We start from the raw sequence: 10,332 nt of genomic DNA, 5'->3' as shown, positions 1-10,332 counted from the left end.
AATGAGGGCGAGAGAGCACAGGGCTGCGACTGCCCCCGGCCCGGCCTCACATCACTCACAGAGAGAGGGACACACAGAGAGAGGCAGGGAGAAAACACACAGGGTCACAGAAAGACTGACGGACAAAGAGACGGACGGTTACAGACCTATGAGCAGAGACACGCAAAACAGAGACAGTTGTTGACAGCAAACCGACTCAGAGACAAGGCTCAGCCGGGCATGGACACCTGCTTTCATTCTTCTCCTTGACATTCTCCCTCCAGGCGTAACGGGGTTGGTTGGAGCCCCACTGGCTGCTGGGTAGCTCAGGCAGGGCACACTGCCTCCGGGGGAGGCCTGGGCGAAGGTAGAGGGCTCCCGGACAGGCTGGGACTGGTTCCAAGTCTCAGGCTCCTCTCTTGCTGTGCCCTGAGGGCACACGTGCTTCCCCCACCGGGAGCTCCCTCGCTCAGCTCTCCTGGCCAGTTCCGCTCGGCTGGGGAGGCAAGAGGAGGACACGATGCTGGTGATGGCTTACCTGCCCTTTGCAGCCCTGGTGAATGCTTGGGGGCCAGGGCAGAGGTGAGCAGTCAGCAGGACTGAGGGGGGGATCTCCTTTTCCAAGAGTCCGAACTCCTGACTTCCTCTGAGAAGCCTCTGAAGCCCCCCAGGCTAGTATGGGAGCCCCTGCCCTGGCTGCTGCAGCCTCTGCTCTGCTCAGGAAGTACTGACGGCACTGACTGTCCTCCCCACGAGATTGAAGGAGGCGCTTACCCCCAGGGTCCTGCAGGCGCAGAGTCAGGAGCGAGGTGCCTCCGTCCATTTTGCACCCTAGCGCCTCACCCCTCACCCTAGTCCCAGCAATGCTGTCTGGTCTCTTGTCTGAGACCCCTGCAGGGTCGGCCAAGATCATGGCTGTGTCTCCCCCTTACCTCCTTCCCCACTCAAGGGGTGCAGAACCTGGGAGAGCTTGATGAGTGCTGGCTGAAGGAACCGGGGGAAGATGAGTTAGCGATTGCCCTCTCCCTCACCGCACCTCACACCTGGCCACAGGCGCAACAAGGACAACCGAGGAGTGCCAGGCCGACCTCGACCAGAGCTCATTCCCACAAATCCCAGCTGCCCAGAAGAAACACTTCTGCAAGCTCTTTGTCCAGTGTTGAAACTATGTCCCCAAGTCATGACCCCACAGAGAGTTTGACTGCTTGTTGAGTGAGGTGGAAAATGCTCCGGAGGCCCACCTCAGTGTTTTCCTCTTAGTCTCGTGGATGGGCCTGGGGGGCCTCCCTGGGCCGGAAGAGGCCCGTGTGTGTGGGTATGGGGTGGACAGCAGGACCCGGCAGGACTCAGCAGTGCCCCATCTACCCACCTGGTCCAGAAGAGCCGCCTAGTGTGCTCCAAGGGCATAGGAGCCTGCGCCCCTCTGCCTGGCTGCTGCTTAGGCCACCCCCTCATTTGCAGATAGGAAAGCTGGCTCTGAGAGGGGCAAGGCCTACCCACATCAGCACAGGCCAGCCACCCAAAACAGTGATGCAGCAGCCATGGAAGGGGCCCACCAGCCGAACGCCAGGAGTCCCTTTCTCTGAAGGCCTGACTTATTTCAGACAGCATTTCACCCAGCCAGCAGGATCCCAGGGGACATTATGTGACACGACAACAGGCTGTCTCATGGACATGTTCAGCCAAGGGGAGGGTGAGCGTGTGGACTGGATGGAGGGCATTTTATTCAGGTGAAGCCCCTGCTGTCAGTAACTCCCTGGGTCCTGGGTTTTTTTTAAAGGTATAACAAAATTATTTTTAATTGAGTATTAAAATTTTCTTTTTCATTAAAGGTTGCAGCCATCTAAAATACATACGATGAGGAAAAGCATCAAACAGTTCTCAGTTTGTAGCTCAGTTTGGGGTTTGGCCTAGACTTTCCTCCATGTGTTTATATGGGGAGTCACATGGCCCACGGACCCCGCTTCCTCTCCGCTCCGCCCAGGAGATCAGGTCAGACACCAGGCGATGGCGGAAAGTCTGGGCAGCTCAGTTGGGAGGTCCTAAGTGGAGTCTGGGGCAAGCCTCAGCCTTTTGGGCTGTAAGATGAAGGTTTACGGTGAGTGATTTCTGGTCCTGCTCTGGAAACGTGCTGTGATCCTCCGAGGAGCAGGGGAGTCTGCGAAGGGTTTGGGGTGGATGGAGGGCTCCTGCTGCTCCGTTGCTCATGTGGGACAGGGGACATCTCTGAACCTGGGGTCCCTGGCACTGCGCATTCCTTCCTCAGAGCTGCTGCTTTTCATCAGCACATTGCATTTTGCAGAGGTAGGACAGGCAAGGTCTCGTGGCCTGTGAATAGTGGAGCTAGGACTTGAACCTGGCAGCCAGGCTCCAGAGTCCATGCACTTAACCCCTACAGGGACCACCTCTAGTAGCTGCCATGTGCAGACCTCCTTTCACAGCCAAGCCTGGCTTGGGTTTCAGCATGACCTCTTTCTCCTCACAGCAACCTGTGAGAGAGCCACTCCATTCTCCCAAGGAGGAAGCTGGAACCCTGAGAAGTGGGGTCACCTACCAAGGTCACACAGCTGGGTCACGTTGCCAGGGGGCCTCAGACTCCACTCCGCAGCCTGTGCTTGTCCACTCAGTCTAAAGCTGCTTTTTCTAATGAGAGCATATGGTCAAAGCGCCTTTCCTTTTGGTAAAGTTGGAGGAGATCTCTTGCCCTTTTTTGGGGGTCTTTTGGTCCCAAAGTGGGGAGAGCACTGTTTCTTTTCCAAAAGATGTTCAGAGCCCCAAGAGGGCAGTCACGTTCCCCGAACATCCCCCGGCAGGAAATTAAACAAGGCTGATGCTGAGTAAATGCAGAGATGAAGTTTACACAGCTTTTTACACAAACCAGAACGACCTTCCATTAAGGGAGCTTTGTGTACCCACACATTTAAGTCTCAGAAAAGATTATAAAGGGGCTTGGAGGTTGACTTTGACGGGCTGAGGTCACAGGGCTGGGACCCTGGAGCGACCTCTTCCCCATTACATGGTCACTGAGTGACACATGTTCCTCCCCCACCGGCCTGTCTGTGGAGAGACCCAGAGAGGCCGGGCGAGCGTGCCTTTCCTGCCGCGATGGGGCCATTTGGCAGCTGTTTGATGGAAATTAGGGAGCCGGGGACCATTAGGGCCCCAGCAATTCATAAACTATGCCGCGCCGACTTGCGATACTTGGTGAAGCTATTTCTGTTTCTTCTGCACGCTCGGGGAATTATCATTAAACCACTCAGCGTCACCAGGAGGCTGGGTGAAGATCGAGGGTGAAGAACTGCTGTCTGAGGTTGGAGCTGGTCGCAGCCGGAGTGGGTTTTCCCTGTGCACTGCGCACATCCGGCTGCTGCCGCCGGCCCCGCTTCCTCTGTGAGTGCTGCCCGTGCCCTCGCGCAGACCTTTTTATTTTTACCCTCACCCCAACAATGTTGGTTTTTTTTTCTTTCACAGATGGCTTTGGTAACCACAGTAGTTGGTTGGTGACATAAGGTTGCATGTTTGAATGACCATTTTAGGAACTAAATAACAAGTAGGCCAAGCCCAGGCTCTGAAGTGAAGTGATCTTCCAAATGCAGATAGGCAGCAGTGGGCTTGGAGAATGGCCGGGTGGGGGCCTGCAGGGGTTGGAGTCTGGTTGGTGGAGCGGGGTCAGTGGAGAAAGGCTGGCTGTGAGGGAGAAGTGCCTCTGCAAGGAGTGTGCTCACGAAAGGACTCCTACCCCAGAAAGGGCATCTCTGTTTCTGTCCTCTGATCCCTAGGCCTGTGGGTGTCTTGCAGGATCAGACGGTGGGACAGAGAGTCAGTAATGCGATCCACAAGGCTGCCTGGGTGGGGCTGGGAGTTCAGGAAGAGGGTGCAAACCTGGATCTGCGGGCTGGGGCTGTTGGCTCTGACTCTGGTGATACGATGACTCCGGGTGTGCCATTTTTTGGACAAAGTCTCACTGGTTAGTCCCTCAACATCTTTCTCCTTGGTCCCAATGACATATGACTTTGCCTGCCTCTCTGGGTCCCTTTAGCTGTATGGCCTCTAGCCAAGCGGGTCATAGTGACACAAAACTTGCTGGCTCCTGGGACTGATAGCAGACTGATTGCCACCCCCTGGGTGCGTCACCTAGCCTTCTCTGGGAAGGACAGAGGTTTGCGTGCTGGTGAAGATGCACTGCCGCCTGGTCCTGATCAGGGGGTTTGGGGTGGAGTCCCTGCATGCTAAGGAGCAGGCCACCTCTCTGGCCAAGAGTGGGAGGTGGCCTGAGGCTGGGATAGAGCCAGCATGTGCCCAAAGGAGTAGGAGGACTTGGAACAGGACTGTTGTTTATTTATTTATTTATTTATTTTTTCCGAGGAAGATTAGCCCCGAGCTAACATCTGCTACCAATCCTCCTCTTTTTTGCTGAGGAAGACTGGCCCTGAGCTAACATCTGTGCCCATCTTCCTCTACTTTATATGTGGGACACCTGCCACAGCATGGCTTGACAAGTGGTATGTAGGTCAGTGCCTGGGATCTGAACAAGTGAACCCTGGGCCACCAACGCGAAACGGGTGAGCTTAACTGCTGCTCCACTGGGCTGGCCCCCTAGGACTGTTGTTTAAATCAGTAGCCAGGCTCGGGGGCACCTGGCATCTGGCTGGGGTCCTCTGGTCCCTGTCCCTGTACTTCAAGGGAGGAAGAATGAGAGCCAGAGCGGGTGCCTTGGGCCCAGAGGTGGAGAGAGGCAGCAAGGCAGGGAGAAAGTATGTTTAGTCAATTTAGAGGCCCCCCTCAACCCACGCCATCTGTGGCACGGATCAAGAGCTACTTCATGGAAAGGTCAGGAAGAGCTGGTTCTGTTGTAGGATTGCATTTCCCGAGATCTGGAATGCACACTTCAAGTGGGGCGCAGTATTAGTTTAGCTAGCAAATGGGTACGTCATTGAATCACACAGTGAAAAAGTTACTGTCTTGTAATCTCTTTTAATGATTCTGATTATGGCAAGAAGAATAATCCAGTTTGGTCTCATGTCAGTTCGGGTCCTCCGAGAAGCACGTGTGGGAGACTTATTGGTGGAAATGCCAGTGGCGGATAAAGGGTGTGGGAGGCGGAGTAGGCTGGGGGAGCCTTCGGATCACAGTGCAGGTCTGACACCTGTGAGAGGAGAGAGGAAGGGAGGACCTGGTAGGAAGCACCCAAACTAGACATGTGGCAGCCAGGCCAGCGGGCTGCCTGTTAGGAGAGCCCTGTCCGGCAGGGGGTGGGCAGCTGGCCGCAGTTTGGGGCTCAGTGGGTGGTCAAAAGTAGAGTGATCTTTCTCTGCTGAGGCTGGGGCTGGTGACCCTTTGCAGAGGGCTGTCGAGGCCTCGAGGAAGCGGCAGGTGCCAGAGGTTGAAGTCACCTCTGCTCAGAAGCCCTCTCTCCAAGCCCTGGGCCTGGCTAACCCTTCCTCTCTGGCCTCTCTCCCGGGTGCGTGAGGCCCAGGCAGTCTCCAGCTGTTTACAGCTGGTTTTGACTGTGTGCCTCAGATTCAGAATCTTCCAAGGGTGAGAGGCACACCCTTGGGTTTGCGCCTGTGAGTCTGGGCTGAGGTCAGGTTCCAGGGGCTGAGCCAGCCCCCCTTCCCTTGTTTCAGTGGTCAGTGGTGTAAGGTCCATGTGTGTCCCGGGCTGTGTGTCGCAGCTGGACCTGCTCTCTCTCCTGGCATTGGCATTTCCACAGACACTGCTACTGCCCAGGCGCAGAGGCCCACTGCCCGACACGGAGACTGCAGCAGCCACCCGCCCTTCGCTGTCCCTCTGCAACCCATCCTTAGGGGGAGATGGAGGTTTTGTGGAGCCTGGAGCTTGTGCATCTTAGGGGCCTTCTCTGAGAATAACACCACAAAATTAGGTTTTAAAGTGACGATTTATTTAGAAAGAGAAACAGAATCGAAATAAATTACGAATTTTGAAAAGCTGACAAAGATCCAAAACATGGAAAAACAATCCAGACTGGCTTCTGGCGCCATACATTTCAAACCGCAGTTCCCTTCCATAGTCGCATTCCCTGCTCCCAGGTGGTTAGCGACACTTGGTCCAGGGTACTCTGCTCGGGACCCTGCACCTTTGTGTCCTAATACCAGTGAGTTGACACAGCGGGCGGTGGGATTGTCCCTGGGAACCACAGGCGGGCGGCGAGCAGAACCAAAGCTCTAAGAGGCACCTCCAGCACAGCCCCCTCTCAGCGGGGTGGCCCAAATTTCACGGGCTCTTCAGTGCAGTCAGACCTGAGGAGAAGTGTGGCAGAGGGAAGTCGTAGTGGAAAACAGTAGTTTTACCTGATAAAATGCCTTACTTTTACAAATTTTATAAAAACACGTGACCAAGTGAACAGGAGTTGGGGCCCCTAAGTCTGAGCTGCAGTGACCTCACGGAAACCCACCTCCATCGTCCTGGGCACCCCGGCTGCCACAGGGAGCCCAGATTATTGTGGTCACTGTCTGAGTCAACCACTTACATGGTTCCCACTGACCTTTTTAAAAATAAAACACACTTCCCCCTATTTTTATCCTGGTTATGAAAGCAGTATTTGGTCATTACTGGGAAAACATAAACAAGGGTAAAAAAGAAAATAAAAGTCATCGAGGAGTAAACCCCTAGGCAAGCAGTCACGATTTGGAATTCCGCTCTTCTCCCCTCCCCTACTAGGAGCTGAACATGACGTTGCGGCAGAAAGGTTGGAGTGTCCAACATCACCACATAGGCTCACTTTACGCTCCTCATTTCAGGCTGGCTGGTTGTTCTAGCGTATCCTTGATTGTCAGCCTCCATCATTGTTCCTACCCAGATCCCTTTCTGGCTCAAATGAGGGCCTGGCCAGCAGATGAGGCACCGTGGGGGCTTTGATAAGTGAGATGCCCGTCTTGGCTCCAGCATGTTTGAGCTGGTGGGGAGAGGTCTCTCCTTGCTCTCAGACCCAGACCTGTGAGCCCGAGGTTCCCAAGAACTGACAGACTGAGGACTGGCCTGCTTCCAACTCTGTCAGGAATGTCTGATGTCTGGGGTGGGGGGATCAGGGTTGGGGGGCGGGGGTGCCTGCCACAAAAGAAGGACTGGGAAGGGCGCATCGGGCAGCCTTCTTAGGGTTTAGGTATGGCTGAACCCATATCTGAGAGATACAGGGGATGGCCCAGGCCACCTGTAACCCCACCCATGCCAGAGGGCAGCACCAGCCAGAAAGTCTTGATCTGAGTCAGCAAGAAGCTCTGGGATTGGGGACCTGCAGGAAGAGTGTCACCAGCTCCCATCTCCAGTACATCCGTCTTGCAGCTGCCTGCAGAGCGAGGACTCTGGGCAGGCTGGGGAGCCTCAGCAGGGGCAGGCTTGAGCTCTGTCTGCAGATTCTGCTCCTGAGCCGAGGTCCTGGGTGGGCAGTTAGAGGCCTGGCTGCCATCTCAGGGGATTAGTCCTGGCTCCACACAGACAGGCACCACCTCCCTACCCACCACCCTCCCCAAAGACCAGGCCAGCCTGCAAACTGGTCCTCCAGAGGAGGCTCAGCCTTCTCCATGGAGGCCCCTGGTAGTTGGACCAGGCCTCCTGCACACCCTGTCTTCATGGGCACAGGCCTGATGTCCCTTCCCAAGTTAACGGGAGGGTGGGACAGGAGAGACGTCCTCCTGACAGCGTTCACTCTTCATGGCCCTCCCCCGACCTATGCTTAAAATATAGAGAAGGGTCCATCCTTGACTAGAAAAAGGAGGAAAAGTCCAAGTTTACAAAATTTGGGAGCATATTCCTTCAGGTTTTGAAATGATGTTTTCATTTTCTCCAAAGCTTTTAAAAAGACAAAACAAAAAACAACTTGGTTTCTCTCCCATAAAAGTCTTGGGGATCCCCAAAATCTTAATTTTGGATAAGTCCCTCCCTGCAGCCAGTCACCCCTGCCCTGAGACTTCCCCTTGGCCAGTGCCTGGGCAACAGCTCTCATTTCTTTCCTGGTCCTTCCTGAACCTCTGCCACTGGGTGGTGCCGTCTTCTCCCACAGGGGAGTGGTGGGGTCACGATCAGTGTCCCAGAGGCCATGGGTAGAAGGAGCGATGGGTGGGGGAGAGGGGCAGAGAAAGGCCCCCTAAACAAAGCAGTATGTTGGTCACGAAAATCTCTGAGAGAGTATCCTTTTTGCTCTGTCAGTTCTTGACAGGAAGGGAGGGACAAATATGCCCATGGCCTGATTCATGAGGAAATGTGATTATTTAAAAAAAGTTTTAAGTGAGAGAACTGAAGCTGTCCTTTAAGTGGCATTTTAAAACTTAAATTGGAAACTAGATTAGCATTGCTATTTTATGCGGAGGCAATAGGAATCTGACCTGCTCCTCCTCTTGAGCCCCGGCTCCCAGGTCATAAGTTAGGGTGTCTCCATCCTGGAAGGTTTCCTCTGGGGAGGCACGTGTGGTCCCTGTACCCAGAGCTGCTGGGGAAGGGGCTTCTCCAGCCGCTCCCTGTAGGCTGCCAGCCCGCTCGTCTCTGCTGGATGACTCGGAATGGAATCCTTTGGCCCTTCTTTGAGACAGCCTTTAAGATGACACTCCCCCAGAGATGGTGTTGAGTGGATGTTCTCAACATCTCAACTAGAACCAAATCGGGAAAACAAGAAGATGTGTGGGGGTGTTAAGGGCATTTTGAGATGTGACAGTTGCCCATCCAGCCCCACCTTGTCCTGAATTCATCCACCCAGGCAAGAAAGGCAGGGTCCCGCACTGCCCCCCAAAGGGAGCCAAGGCCGTGGGGCAGGTTCTCCAGGGGCTGGGGCTCAGTTTCTACTCATGGCACCTCCTCTCTCCCAGCCCTTCAGAATCACCTGGGGAGATCGGGAGATCGGCTAGTGGGAAAGTAACGTCCTATTCTTCCCCACGGGAGTTTGGGGATTAAGATTGATATAAATATGCAAATAAAACCACGAGTAATACCCTCTAATAATGATCCCTATGGGTGGGATTAAGGGCGATTTCCATTTTCTTCTTTTTGAGTGCCAAGGTTCTTGAAAATTTCTTCAGTGACCATAGTTTACTTTTGTAATGAGAATAATAATTTTTTTTAAAAACAGTGTAAAACAAAACAGCAAAAGTAATTTGCTTTTTTATTTCTCTCCCTCTCTGTGGTCCTCATTTTTTAAGTGCCTCATCCGGCAGGCGGCAGGCGCTGGCTGAAGGTGAGGCTGGGTGCTGGAGCCGGAAGAGAAAGGGCCCAGTCCGGGGTCGGGGTCCTGGAGCCACAGGCCCCCTTTCACATGACGCTGACAATATTGTCAAGAAGGCCACTTTCCATCCTTTCTGCACTCACTTGAGAGGATAGCCAGGGTGGAAGGGACACGGAGGCATTTTGGGTTTCAGGAGAGTGTCCCCCCCCCCCCCCCCACCCCCACCCCCCGACCCGGGCAGGAGGGTCGGGCTGAGCTCTGCTGCGCCAGAGGTGAGTACACTACGCCTTTCCACCGTCCAAGTTCCCAAAATAGCGCTCTTTCCGGGAATCTGTGCCTCTGGCCCCTCAGAGCCCTTGCTCAGAGCCTCACTCTGAATCACACGCAGGAAAAGGCCCACCCTCAATAGGGCCATTTGGAAAGAAAAGGAAAAGATGACAAGCCAGCTGGGCCCTTTAAGGAATTCCCTACCTGGGAGGGGACAGCATGAAAATAGAAGGAAGGCAGGACGGGGAGGCTTAGGGAGCTGGCAGGAGGAACAGGCTGATTATTAAAGAGCCAATTACCTGGGTCTGATTATGAGCACACTTCAACAGCACATTTCCTGCTCCAGATCGGAAGTGGCTCAGAGTCCGTCACAAAGAGTAGGACAGGGTTATCCCAAGTACAAGGTGGATCTCAAATATGAGGAGCCAGCCCTGTCCCGGCCCCATCTCCCCTCCCCCCTTTAGTTGGGGCGAGAGGAGGAGTGGACACCCAGCATACCCCCTACTCACTGGAGCTGGCAGGACCTCTCCTCCCTGCTGTCACTGGGGCAGAACCTGCCGGAGTGGGGGATTGAGGGGTCCCCCCAGGGTGGACTAATGCCAGGACACTCAGGAAGCATCCCCACCGGGGCAGGTTGTCCTCCTCAGGGCTCTGCTCTCTGACTCTAGGGGAGCCCTGAGATCCCAGGACAGAGGGGAGGAGACCCTGCCTGTGCCCCAGTGCAAGAGTGACACTTCCTTACCCCCAGGGAACACGAGACAAAACCCAAACCAGGCCATCCCCGGAGGATGTTGTCACCCATACCCTTGTGTTTCCTGTCCCTTTCTCATGAGTTTTCACTAGTGACGATGGTGTTCAATAATGGATATGTGACTGAGGGCGGTGTGGCAATGAGCTACTTACCCTGCCTTTTT

The sequence above is a fragment of the Equus quagga genome, chromosome 7 (assembly GCF_021613505.1).
Source record: "Equus quagga isolate Etosha38 chromosome 7, UCLA_HA_Equagga_1.0, whole genome shotgun sequence".
NCBI lineage: Eukaryota > Metazoa > Chordata > Mammalia > Perissodactyla > Equidae > Equus > Equus quagga.
This window is presented reverse-complemented; position numbering follows the sequence as displayed.